Below are 14,751 nucleotides of genomic sequence, written 5' to 3' on the forward strand. Positions count from 1 at the left end.
TGCCCTCAATCTTTCCCAGCATCATGTCTTTTCAAATGAGTCAGCCTTTTGCGTCAGGTGGCCAAAGTATTGGAGTTTCCAGTTTCAACATCAGTCCTTCCAATGAACACCCAGGACTGATCTCCTTTAGGATAGACTGGTTGGATCTCCTTGCAGTCCAAGGGACTCTCAAGAGTCTTCTCTGACACCACAGTTCAAAAGCATCAATTCTTCGGCACTCAGCTTTCCTTATAGTCCAACTCTCACATCCATGTGTGAATAACTGGGAAAACCATAGCCTTGACTAGACGGACCTTTGTTGGCAAAGTAACATCTCTGCTTTTTAATATGCTGTCTCTGCTGGTCATGACTTTCCTTCCAAGGAGTAAAGGGAAAGGGAAGTCATTCAGTTATGCCCAACTCTTTGCGACCCCATGGACAGTAGCCTGCACCAAGCTCCTCCATCCAGGGGATGTTCTAGGCAAGAATACTGGAGTGGGTTGCCATTTCCTTCTTCAGGGAATCTTCCCAACCCAGGGATTGAACCCAGCTCTCCCACACTGTAGACAGACACTTTACCGTCTGAGTCACCAGGGAAGTCCTTCCAAGGAATAAGCGTCCTTTAATTTCATTGCTGCAACCACCTTCTACAGTGATTTTGGAGCCCAGAAAAATAGTCAGCCACTGTTTCCCCATCTATTTGCCATGAAGTGATGGGACCGGATGCCATGATCTTAGTTTTCTGAATGTTGAGCTTTAAGCCAACTTTTTCACTCTCCTCTTTCACTTTCATCAAGAAGCTCTTTAGTTCTTCTTCACTTTCTGCCATAAGGGTGGTGTCATCTACATATCTGAGGTTATTGATATTTCTCCTGGCTATCTTGATTCCAGCTTGTGCTTCATCCAGCCCAGCGTTTCTCATGATGTACTCTGCATAAAGGTTAAATAAGCAGGGTGACAATATACAGCCTTGACATACTCCTTTTCCTATTTGGAACCAGTCTGTTGTTCCATGTTCAGTTCTAACTGTTGCTTCCTGACCTGCATACAGGTTTCTCAAGAGGCAGGTCAGGTGGCCTGGGATTCCAATCTCTTTGAGAATTTTCCACAATTTATTGTGATCCCTACAGTCAAAGGCTTTGGCACAGTCAATAAAATAGAAACACATGTTTTTTTGGAACTCTCTTGCTTTCTTGATGATCCAGCAGATGTTGGCCATTTGATGTTTGGTTCCTCTGCCTTTTCTAAAACCAGCTTGAACATCTGGAAGTTCCCAGTTCATGTATTGCAGAAGCCTGGCTTGGAGAATTTTGAGCATTTAATACATGATATAGTATAATTTATTATTACACCTAATAAAGTAATGTAAAAATCACTGTACAAAACAAAAACATTTTTAAAATACTTTTTAAATAACTCAGTAAAAAGTTTACCAATATAAAATTATTTATTACTAGTGGAATATAGAGACTACATTGACTTTTATCTATTAGATAGTAGTAGGGGCTTCTCGGATGACTCAGTGGTAAGGAATCTGCCTACAATCCAGGAGACACAGGAGACATGGATTCAATCCCTGGATCAGGAAGATCACCTGGAGAAGGAAATGGCAACCCACTCCAGTATGCTTGCCTGGGAAATTTCAGGGACAAAGAAGTCTGGAGGGCTACAGTTCATGGGGTCACAAAGAGTCAAACACGACTGAGCAACTGAGCACACACACAAACACACACACACACACACACACATATGGTAGTAGTAACTGGATTTACTCATTCAGATAAAATAGTTAGATAAATGAAAAATGTATGGAGCAGTCATTTTCACATATTTGACAGGAGACAGAACTAGACAGCAATCTGTAAGACAAAGACCTAAAGGCACGGATTTGCTGTCTGGAGGCATATTCCAACCATAGAACAGGGGCCAGGATCCCAGAGCAGTCTTGCTGAGTTGTGGAAACAAATGCAGAAAAACTCAGAAAGTCAGAGGGGACTAGGTATTGTATAGTAGAGTTGCAGGAAGGAAAGAGATCTGCAGAAAAAAATGATGCTGGAAATCTGCACTGAGATCCTCTTGTATCTTTGCTGAAAGCACAGTTCTAAAGAACATCTAACCACGCAGGCTCTGATGGAGGTTGATTCAATCTCAATCTTATTTTCTCCTACAGCCTCAGTCAAAAAAACTCAATTCCAGAGATTTTGTTCATGGGGACTGATGTCCCAAAGTCTGGCCTTTTTGGATTAAGTACCTAGAAGACAATTTTACTGTTGAGAGTTACTTTAACCCTAGGAAACTTTGATCTTAGTCATGTGAATAGTTAGAATATACACTACCTATTTGACTGTTATATACTCAGCCATTACTTTTCTGTGTCCTAATAGCAATGAGCAGTTTGATGAGTCAAAATTCAGTAAATCTGAGAAAAATGGTGATGGCACTTCCTTTCCTTTTTGAGGGGCATAAAATGCACAATCTTAAATAAATGAATTGAGTGAGACCTAACTTGGCAAATCTAATGGGGGAAAAAAGAATAGTACTAATTCCTTCTCATATTCTTACTAGATAGAATATCTGTGTGTGTGTGTGTATGTGTGAGTGTGTGTGTGTGTGTATGTTAGCAGTTCAGTCATGTCTGACTCTCTGTGACCCCATTGTAGCCTTCCAGGCTCCTCTGTTCATGAAATTCTCCAGGCAAGAATACTGGAGTAGCCATTCCCTTCTCTAGGGAATCTTCCCAACCCAGAGATCAAACCCAGGTCTCCTGCATTGCAATCAGATTCTTTAAACATCTGAGCCACCAGGAAAGTATCAGTAGATTCATCCAGACACAACTGATTTTCAAAAGAGATGTAATTGAAGGTCCATTATATAGATCAATGCAATATAAGTTTATGAAAGGGTGGGTGGTCAGGATTGAACCCTCAATTCTTACTACCTAAAAACTGCTTAGCTTCCCCACCATTTAAGAATACCTCAAGAAATGCAAAAGCATCATTACCCAACCCCTGCCCCAACCATTTTCCTACATATTCAGATTTTTATCATATTAATAGTCATTAGATTGGGCTTCCCTGGTAACTCAGTGATAAAGAATCCACCTGCCAGTGCAGGAGATGTGGGTTCAATCCCTGGGTCAGGAAGATCCCCTGGAGAAGGAAATGGCACTAGTATTCTTGCCTGGAAAATTCCATAGACAGAGGAGCCTGGTGGGCTGCAGTTTCTGGTGTCACAGAAGGGTCAGACTTGACTTAGCAACTAAACAAGTCACTAGATTTGAATTCAAACTTATTTGTATTGCAGATTGATTCACCTCAACCCAAAGTGTCTTTGTATGATTAGCATTGCCTTTCCCATAGAGATAATGAAACACAAAGATGAAGTCAGTTGCATCATGAACCCATAATTGTTCTATTGTGACTAATTGATGAATATCAAGTGACTTTGCTAGCCCAATATGTACATCATACCTTAATAAAAACAAAATCTCCAATTCACTTATATTTGATAATGTGATAAATACCAGTTTTGACTTTTTTGTAGCTACTGTCCTCCATACCAACAAAGATCCAGCAAAATATGGAATAAAATTGGTTCATTGGCTTCAGCAATAGCTCTTGATTTCTGAAAAGCTGATAGTTCTGTGTACAAATAAGAGTACTGAAGTAATTTATTTCTTTTTCCCCCCTACTGGCAATGCTTCTAGTATATTGGAAGCAAAAGCAATTACATATTTATCAATTTGAATTGTTTTCCTCATAAATTTCTTCTTCAAAATAATGATAATGGGCTTCCATTCCTAGAACAAAAATAGCCAATTGATTTTAATTAAAATGATACAGTATCAAAGCCTGTCAGAAACAGACATGGATTCTTTCTGGATAGCTGGAGGAAGAATGATGGCATCAATTATTTTAGAGAAGAATGAAAGTTCTCAAAAATTTAATGAATATAAAATACAGCTAAAATTATTAACATGTTTAACTACCTTTTTCACATAAAGTTTCATATCAGCAAATATAAGAATTAGCCTGAATAAATGTCTTGAATTGATATATGATGGAACATTGTGATAATTGTAAATCATAGTGTAAAGTCTTCTATACATTTTGGCATTTACCTCTTTATTTATGTCACATGTAGAAATTTTCAGATGTACACACAAGAATAGATAATATAACAGACATACATATATACACATGTATATATAAAACAAATATGTATGTTTTTATGTATTACTGAATTAAGGTATTTAATATTTTGTGAGATTTTTCATATGTATATGTATATTTCAGTGTTATAGTGTCTTAATAATTAGCCATGACTTTTGACACTTTAAAGCTGAGGGATAAGAATGTGTAAAGAAAAAAAAAACACATAAACCTTCCCCAGTCTCGTTTTTCTTTTCTCCTAGTAGCATTTGTTTCTGTGCATATTTACTATTTGTTTATGTTTCTTTAAATATTAAATGAAAACTGTTCTCTGCTATTTAAAATTTTGATACATGTCACAATTGCAATTATGATTGCCATTATACTATGAGATATATCCATGTTGGTAGATGGTTGCTATAATTAACTTAAAATTATGTACTTTATATTATTTTTATTTTTCATTACCATGCATGGAAATTCCTCCCACTATTTATCCTTAAAAGCAATGTTTTAATGTGCAGTTTGGAAATTTACAAAGCAACATTTCATTCCTGATATACTCAACTCATTCATGATGTTTTTGTATGTTGCTACATTAGATTTTCTAATATTTTGTTGTGAATTTTTGCATCTGTGTTTATGAGTAATATAGGCCTGTAAGTTCCTCTTTACTGGTTTTAGTATCAAATTTATATTGACTTCAGAAAACAAGTTGGACAATGCTTCCTTTTTATATACTCTCTGGAGGCTTTTGTAGATGATTGATGTTAATTCTTAAATGTTACTTGAATACATTCATGAATATATCTAGGTCTATTATTATTTTCTCAGAATATTTGTCTATAGATTTCACTTTTTAAATAAATGTTTAGGACATTTAGAGGTCAGTTTCTTCTTGTGTTTAGATAATTTAAATTTTTCTAGTAATTTGTTCTTTTTCAGTTTTCTGTGTTATAAGTATAAAGTTGCTCATAATATTCTCATATTGTTTTGAATTACATTGAGGTATATAATGCTATATTCCCTTTATATTCCTGAAATGTTTTATTTGCTTTCTTTTTTTTCAATTTTCTACTTTAAGAAGTCTGCACATACTATTGTTATTATGTTAGTCTTTTCAGAGACCTAATTTTCACTTGTCCTTTTTCTTTATTGTAGATTTATCTTCTTCTTCACTGAGTTTGATTGCTCCATTTGCTATTCTTCTCTGATTTTTGAGGAGCTAATAGGCATACTGCTTCAAAATTTATTTTAAAAAACTTTGCCTTCTGGAGTTTTAGCCTTTCTTTATTACCTAGTATGTGCATTATGACTAAAATTTTCCCTGTAAATAAACTTTAGCTGCAATACATTTAATATTTTCCTTTATTATATATATATATGTTTCTAAAGCCCATTACTTTGTATTGGACCTGTGTGTTATTTAAGTGTTTAATTTCCAAAATAGAATATTTTCTAATTATCTGACTGTTTCTGCTACCTTATATCTGTGAAGGGCTATAGTTTGCATACATATTTTTTACTTTGTCTTACATTTGCTGAGATTTGCTTATGGCCCAGCTTGGCCTGTCTTTGTAATCTTTTTTTATAAAAAATTGCACTAGAAAATAATGTTTGTTCTCCAAATTGGGGATATAGTAGTCTGTGCATATCAATTTGTTGAATTTGTTGTTAATGGTGTTCAAATCTTATCTTTATTATTTTGCTTTTCCACTTACTTGTGTGTAAAATATAGAGGTTTTTTAAAATCTTCAACTCTAATTCAGATTTCCCTACTTCTTCTTTGACCTTTCCAGATATTTTATTTATAGATTTAGATGATGTATAACTGTTCTATACAGTAGGATAGCTGCTGTCTCATGTTTCTATTTACATTTAATTAAAATTAAATTAAAACCTAGTTCCCTGTTCACAATAGCCATACTTCAAATGCCCAATAGTTACATATTGGGCAATGGCTCTTATATTGGCTAGTGAAGATACAGAACATTTCTATCATCCCAGAATGTCCTATTGGACAGCACTGCTATATAATTACATTTATATAAATTTAGATTTATTATACCTGTTGGTAACTTGAAAGTTTTTATGACAGTGAAAGATCTTTCCATATCTAGAAATCCTGTTTTGTTTCTTGTTTTTAATCTCTCTTTGCCTTATGTTTGAGTAATTGCACAAAATTTCTTTTGGTTAGTTTTGCAAGTCTTATTTCCATTTATTATTTTTCATTATTTTTGTGTACATACACTTTTAGATTAAAAACTACTCTAGAGCAATTAATTGTTTTAAACTTGTTTTAGCACGAATGCATTTGAGTTTAAATCTAATATCTTATTATGTGCTTTCTATATATCCTCTCTGTTCTATGTTTTTCCTCATTTCTTTTCTTCTTTTAGTTATATGTTATATTTTTTTTGTTAACCACTGTTTGCGTTAACCAACTCAGAACATGCACAGTTTATTATTGTGGTAACTGTGATGGCTTCCCTTCCAAATTAAAACTTCCCTCATTAAATTAGATAAAATTAGTAAATATCTGGTCTTCTCAACAGACAATTGATTTCATTTTCAATTTAGTGATTTGCATATTATTTTTAATATTTTATTTATACACATAAAATTCCTTCATTCCATCTGTAACTTCCCATGAGGGAATTTTTCTTTTTGACTAAAGTGCATTCTTCAGATTTTGCTTATTGTACATCAGTCAGTAGCATCTGATTGACTTTTGTTCACCTGAATTTTGCCTTCATTCTTAAAACATATTTTTGGCTGAGTTTAGACTTGTATAAAGCAGTCATTTTCTTTTATCAGAGTTAAGATATACCTCCTGTTGTTTTCTGCCTTGCATCTTGTATGGAGAGATCTGTGTGATGTGATTGTCATTTCTATAAAGATAATTTGTCCCTCCTCTCCTGTTTTAGCAGTTCTTTTTATCCTTGGTTTTCTTTAGTTTATCTCTGCAAAGTCTTGGTATGAATATTTTTTCAATCTATTCTTTTAAGAATCTGTGATTTGGGATATTTGTTTTACAAAATTGCAGCCATTCTCTCCAGTATTTTTTTCTGTGCTTTTTCTATCTCCTCTCCTTCTTTCTCTATCTCTTCTCTCTCTGGAAGTCTTGTGTTAGACTTTCATTTCAGTAATTTTCTATTCAAAGTCTCCTATTTCATATTTGCTTTTCTTTCATTTTTGTTTGCTTTTCTTTAAAAAGTGCTTCTTTTTTCAAACTAGGGTTTATCACTGATTTTGTTGTTGTTATTAGTCTCTAAGTTGTGTCCATGAGACTCCGTGGACTGTAGCCTGGCAGGCTCTTCTCTCCATGGGCTCTCCTGGCAAGAATACTGGAGTGGGTTGCCATGTCCTACTCTGGGGGACCTTCTCGACCCAGGGATTGAACCGTGTCTCCTACTTTGATGGGAGATTCTTTACCATGGAACCACCAGGGAAGATTATTACTCATATTTCTCTTTAAATATTTCCGTATACTTAAAGTTTTTATAAGAATCAATTACAAAATTCATTTCAAGTGTAAAGTTTTTACATCCCAATGGAAAGGATTTTTTATTGTTTTTTGTCTATCAATCCATTATTTTCAGGTATTTTATCATCTTGTGTGGGTAGTTAGGATCTTTGAGGATTTTGACTCTCCCTTCTCACCATTCTTGTATCACTTCTTGCTTTGTAGTGCTATTTCACTTGCCTCCATTTAATCTTCAGTTCAGTTCATTCAATCTAGGCCCACAATAAAGAACTGAATCTTCCACAAAGTTTATGATTCCCCATCGTATGGTTCTGTTTAGCAGATACAGACTAAGCACAGCTAATGATTTGGCTCAACTCTTGTTTCAGAGGTTGTGTTTGAAATGTTCCAGGATTTCCAGGCCAGGAATGATTGATATTTTACTTTATTTTTTGTAAAAATTTACTTTTTTGTCTCCATTTACAAAGTTTTTGGTAGAAGGACCAGATTTCATTCCCTGGTTGTATGTAGTCAATACGGTTTCGACTTATCATTTTACAAGAAGCAATTTACCCTGGAGGAGCTTAACTCCTGCCCACATTCCATTCTTTTTGTACCTAGAGCTCAAAAAGTCTGCAGCTTCAGCCTGGCTCGTTACTGCATATTTTTATTCTATTTCTGGACACAGAGATTGTATTTTAGTCCAACAGTGCCTTTTAGGTTTTCTTCTTTAATATTTCATCATTCATTACTGTATGTTTAGAACAGAGAGGGTGATCAAAGTGTGAACTCTGGGCTCCAACTTGACCTGAATGCTAGTGGCATTGATTTTTTTACAAAACTGTGTAGGTGCTATATAGAATATTAGACCTTCCAGTCCTTTAAACAGATCATATTGACTACAAACATAAAGGTGAAATTATAAATTATGCAGCATGCAGAGAAGATAATGGAAACAGAATGCCTCTGTCTTTTAAAATAGTTTATGTGATATTGAGTTTGATTTTTCCAAGGTATTCAACTTAATTGCCAGATACAACTTTACTATACTGTTTTATACCTACAGACTAAGACTGGTTTTATTTTTCATAAGGCATATATTTGCTAACATTTCAAAGCATAACTCTTTGACTTCTGGCATTACTGCAAAAGATTTTTTTTTCCACACTACTATTTTTTAAAGTAAAACCATCTCATATTCTTTTATTAATCCTGAACATGATGCCTCTGTTTAATAATTGAAAGGAATGGCTCAAGGCTCAAAACCTTAGGTCTATCAAAAAAGTTAGATTATTATTATTTTTTTTTTTTTTTTACTTTTTGTCAAACTTTGAAGTTTTTCTTCATGTATTATTTTTTAGCTTTTCAGTATTTGTCAGGTTCATATTGATGAACATTGGTTAAAGCAGAACCATTTAGATTAAACAGAGCAATATAGTATCAGTATTAGCTTTTTCCTTTAAGACATTTGGTCATTGACTCTCCCATAAAGTTGGGGGAAAATTGATAGCTTAACTCCTTAGAATTTATATTGGGCTGTTATTGAATAAAGTTCCCCATACAGTAGCTGCACTTGACAGTTGATGTATATTTTGTGTAGAAATACATTAACAGAGTACTCTCATATTGTACTGTCATCGTGATGCAGAGTATCCATTTAATGAGGCTTGAGATTGAATGTACTGTTGACCACTATTGATCACAGGTTTGCAGTGAACTCCAAAAGAATGATTTAACTGTATATTTGGGCTGCATTTTAAAGCTGTGAATAAAAAGGTAGTATACTAAGACTCGAAATATGGAAACTTAAGGTAAAGTTAAATTTCAGGAGATATTTTGTCAAGCTGATCAAATCTCCTCCGATGTTTAACTTGTTTTTGTAAGAGATCACTGAAATAGGACAATAAATTATGTAAATGTCATGATAAAATATATTTTACCAGACACTATCAGTGTAATTTTAAAAATGTTATCTACTCAATGTATATACTTTGATACACAAAGTTAAACCTGGAGTTAGAGGGCAGTTTATTTGAGACAGCTTTCCAAAATATGAACAAAAAGTAAAATGTTAAAATCAGCACTTAAAAGGAAACGAAAAGTTACACAACAAACTAACCAGAAAAATTCAGAATGATTTTTTTAACATTAATGCATGCCTTTTTATCCGATCCAAATGATAGAAGGTGGAATTCAATATTGTGAGCATGATTAAGGCAAAAGCCAAGAAAAAAACACTATGGTGTCTGTTACTTTATTTGCAGAGTTCATAATTTAAAAAACAAAAGTATTCAGGTTAATGCAAATCTCCATGCTACAGATACCTGAGAAAGATTTACTCCTTAAGTGGTCATAAGTTGGACACTTATTGATGAAGTGAGCATCAATTTAAATAAAATTGCTCCTTGTCAGGAAATGTTTTCTGTAAATGGCTAGAATAATTATATTTGCAGCATTCTAATCAACTTGGTTAATGATAAATAGCCTAACACTATCTGAATAAAAGTTTACTTGTTTTTTTTTCCCCTCAAATATGCTGAAGAAATGCATTTTCATGAATAAGATAGCAGAGGAAATAATTGTGGAATATCTGAGATTGTATTGGTTCTAATATTGATCTTACTGAGTTACGTTTTCTCAAAGTGAAGAATTGTAGGTATCTTCAGATCTATCTGCTTGGGTTCATCTGCTTGGAATTAGGCTGAAGAATTACCTGTGAATGAGGCAAAGATTCTCCAACTGGATATGTAACCTGGATATATTGTAATAAATAGTAGTTTTCAGTTCAGTTCAGTGACTCAGTCGTCCCCGACTCTTTGCAACCCTATGAATCGTAGCATGCCAGGCCTCCTTGTCCATCACCAACTCATAGTAGTTTTACAAGGATATAAATAAGATAATGCAAATAATTTTAGCCTAAAGAAATTTCAATTTGGATGATATTAATCAACTAAGAGTTACAGTTAGTTTTAACATTGTAACCTAATGGTAAATTTTCTAAGCCCGTTAGGTTACAATGTTAACTAAGAAATAAAAATAGTAAATTAAAAAATCAATTTGAGTCCTCATTAAATTAATCACTCATTCTTAAAACAAATACTATTTCATTTGAAAATTCCATTGAATGCTGATTTGGAAAAAATCTGAAAAATATTTCAATTTATGTATTTAGCTCTTCATCTTATATTTGTTTACTTTTTTTGTAGTTATAATTGAATTTGGAAAGCAAAATCTTTTTGAGGAAGCAGATGATTCATGAAAAAAGTTAAGAATAAATATTAAACTGAAAATTGAAGTTTTAAAGTAAATTAAAATATCATTATAATTTTAAACATAAAGAGATTAAATAATTTGAAATATTACTTTAAAAGACCAAGTCAATCTTTGTTTCTGATCTCTTGTTTTTAGTGTATAGGATTGCAAGAGATTTCTGTGTATTAATTTTATATCCTTTGACAGTATTGCATTCATTGATTGTAGCAGTTTTCTGGTGGCATCTTTAGGATTTTCTATGTATAGTATCATGTCATTTGCAAACACTGATAGTTTTACTTCTTCGTTTCCAGTTTGGATTCCTTTTATTTCTTTTTCTTCTCTGATTGCAGTGGCTAGAACTTCCAAGAGTATGGTGAACAATAGTGATGAGAGTGGATACCCTTGTTTTATTCCTGACCTTAGAAGAAATGCTTTTAGCTTTTCAACACTGAGAATAATGTTTGCTTGGGTTTCTTATATATGGCCTTTATTGTGTTGAGGTAGGTTCCCTCTATGCCCAGTTTCTGGAGAATTGTTATTATTAATATAAATCGGTGTTAAAATTTGCTGAAAGCTTTTTCTGCATCTATTGAGATGATCATGTAGTTTTTACTCCTCAACTTCTTAATATGGCGTATCATGATTGACTTGCATATAATGAAGAATATTTGCATCCCTGCAATAAATCTCACTTGATCATGGTAAACGATGCTTTTAATATGTTGATAGATTCAGTTTGATAGTATTTTGTTGTGTTCATCAAACAATGGAAACAGAGACTTTATTTTGGGGGGCTGCAAAATCACTGCAGATGGTGACTGCAGCCATGAAATTAAAAGACATTTACTCCTCAGAAGGAAAGTTATGACCAACTTAGATAACATATTAAAAAGCAGAGACATTACTTTGCCAACAAAGGTCCATCTAGTCAAAGCCATGGTTTTCCAGCAGTCATGTATGGATGTGAGTGTTGGACTATAAAAAAAAGCTGAGCACTGAAGAACTGATGCTTTTGAACTGTGATGTTGGAGAAAACTCTTGAAAGTCCCTTGGACTGCACAGAGATCCAACCAGTCCATCCTAAAAGAGATCAGTCCTGAGTATTCGTTGGAAGGACAGATGTTGAAGCTATAACTCCAATACTTTGGCCATCTGATAGGAAAAACTGACTCATTGGAAAAGACCCTGATGCTGAAAGAACTGAAGGTGGGAGGAGAAGGGGACAGCAGAGGATGAGATGGTTGGATGACTTTACTATGAGATGGTTGGATGGACGCAAGTTTGATCAAGCTCTGAGAAATGGTGATGGACAGGGAAGGCTGGCATGCTGCTGTCCGTGGGGTTGCAAAGAGTTGGACATGACTGAGGGACTGAATTGAACTGAACTGTTGTGTTCATCAGTGATATTGATGTGTAACTTTCTTTTTTGTATGTGATATCTTTGGTTTTAGTATCAGGGTGATGGTGGCCTCATAGGATAAGTTTTGAGAAATATAATCTGTTTTTAAGTCATTATCATTAACTAAGCACCTATTATGAGCAAGATACAGCAGTGGACTCTGTTATACTCTTTGTTCTCTTGACAATTTCTATTTATCCTCTGATATTATCTATACTTCCTGTTGATTTTGTATTTTCATATTGCTATAATAATGTTAAATATATATGTGTATATATATATTTTTAAGCTCTCTTAAGAAAAGCTGAGATGGTGTGTATTAAAATAAGAAAGCAAATGATTATAAATACAGATATATTGTTTCCAAAGACTTCAAAACAAAACAGTATTTCCATTGATTATATGCAGTCTAATACATATCCATTATTTTGCATTATTACTTAATATAGATTATATTAGGATCAATGCCATTAAATTTGTTGAAGCAAAAGGAGTGGTATTCAAAATTAGACAAAATGATAGTCTGAGGGTGAAATAAATTATATTTCAAAAGTAGACTTCAAAATTTCAATTGTCTCTTGAAGAGTCTCTGTAAGTGTTTAATCCTGCACAATGATATATCCCTTTTAATTGACCTTTATCTTTGTTAAAATCCCAGGTTTTGTATAATAGCTATCACGTTTCCAATTTATATTCCATGATACCATGAAGTATACTAGGTCAGGAACCATGTCCTAATTGCTTTGTTTTTCCAAAATATACCAGAGGATTTGCACTTACATTGTTAGATATAAATCTATTATTAGATTGAAGTCTCATATAAAGAAATCTGAATTTATCATTGTAATAAATAATCAACATAACAACATCTGAAATAAATGAGTGCATTTGAGAAGGTAGAACCTTAGTTTCTCTCCCTGCCCAGATACTATCATACTTTCCTAACTGGTCTTTTGCTTTTCTTTTTCTCTACATGTCTCTCTTGCTGACTCCAAATTTAATACCCTAAACTTACACCAGTTTCATTAAGATAATCCACTGTCTGTCAACCTTGTGTTGACAGACAGGTTTTACAGTGAACTGAAATCTTCCTAGCAGAGGGCTTTCTACGTTATCTATAAATTTTTCTTTCTCAACTACTCCAAATCCTCTAGCGCATCAAGCTGCTTGCTGTTTCCAGTGACTGTCTGTGTTTCTGTGCCTGTATTTTCATTCCTTAATGGTATAGTATTGCCGTCCTTCTTTCTCCCTCACTTCCTTTCAAAGGACGCTGCTTTGAAAGATGATGCCCTGTCTGTATGTCTCTGGAAATTAGCTCTACGTCCTCTTGTTCCCTTTACACCTGGTGCAAGCTGCTATTATAACACTTACCTCCAGTTTTAACCAAAACTACTTTCAAGGAAGGGCTTTGCCTGTCTCTTTTGTTAAGCTCAATAATGTAGAGCTGCTAGTGCCTAAGTATAGCAATCAATGTGCATAGAAGGCAGAATGCCACGGAGAACATGGTAAAGCTTAAAGTAAAATAAGAAATGACAGGTTTTAAATAAAGTTAAAATAAGAGCAACGACAACTTTATCATAGTATGACACCCTGAAAACCAGAGGAAAATGTTCATGTGGTTTCTCATCTCTGCTGTTTTCCACATTGGATCATAGGGGCCACTCTGATATTGTCCCTGTAGCTATTCCAAAACAGGACTGTAACTTTCATAAATAGCCTCAGAAAACCAAGAATTGAAGCAGTCATTTTTTTTTCAATATTTACATCTCAGTGTGATTTAAAGTCTTGGAAATTAAACATCTCATTTAACTTCCATTTGTGCTTACTCATATAATTTACTATTTTATCAACCGTTGCCTTATTTCTGTTATGGATGCTTTTGATGAAGATTTGACTAATAAAATTCAAGGAAAGAAACTAAAGAAAAGGACTTAAATAACCTATTAGTTTGTGTTACTTTCAAAACAGAGCAATCTTTCTATGGCTTGAATATATTGAAATTTGAATTTTCATGGTATGGAGTTCAAGAAATTGTCTTTTCAGCAATGATGCTATAGACAGTAAATTTTTGGATTTTAGATTTTTAGCTTTTCTAATATATTATTTTAAAATGTCTTCTAAATATAGTTATTTTAGACATTTCAGCTTTATAGAGAAAGAGTTTGCCATAATCACTCTGGCCTTGAGTGAGGGGCTTGAGACATCATCTTATGTGTTACCACCAAGAAAAAATTAAATACTTAGATATAAAGTCAATAAAATATGTCTAAAACCTATATGAGGAAAGCTATAAAACTCTAATGAAAGAAATCAAAGCAAATATAAATAAATGGAAAGAGGATCCATGCTCATGGACATAAGGGGTCAATATTGTTATTAATATGATGTCAGTTCTTGGCAACTTGATCTATATCACACCCAATCTCAATCAGAATCCTGACAAGGCTCTTTGTGGAGATCAACAAACTGATTCTAAACATAAAGCTGTAGAGTCATTCCTA

The sequence above is a fragment of the Muntiacus reevesi genome, chromosome 17 (genome assembly GCF_963930625.1).
Source record: "Muntiacus reevesi chromosome 17, mMunRee1.1, whole genome shotgun sequence".
Lineage (NCBI taxonomy): Eukaryota > Metazoa > Chordata > Mammalia > Artiodactyla > Cervidae > Muntiacus > Muntiacus reevesi.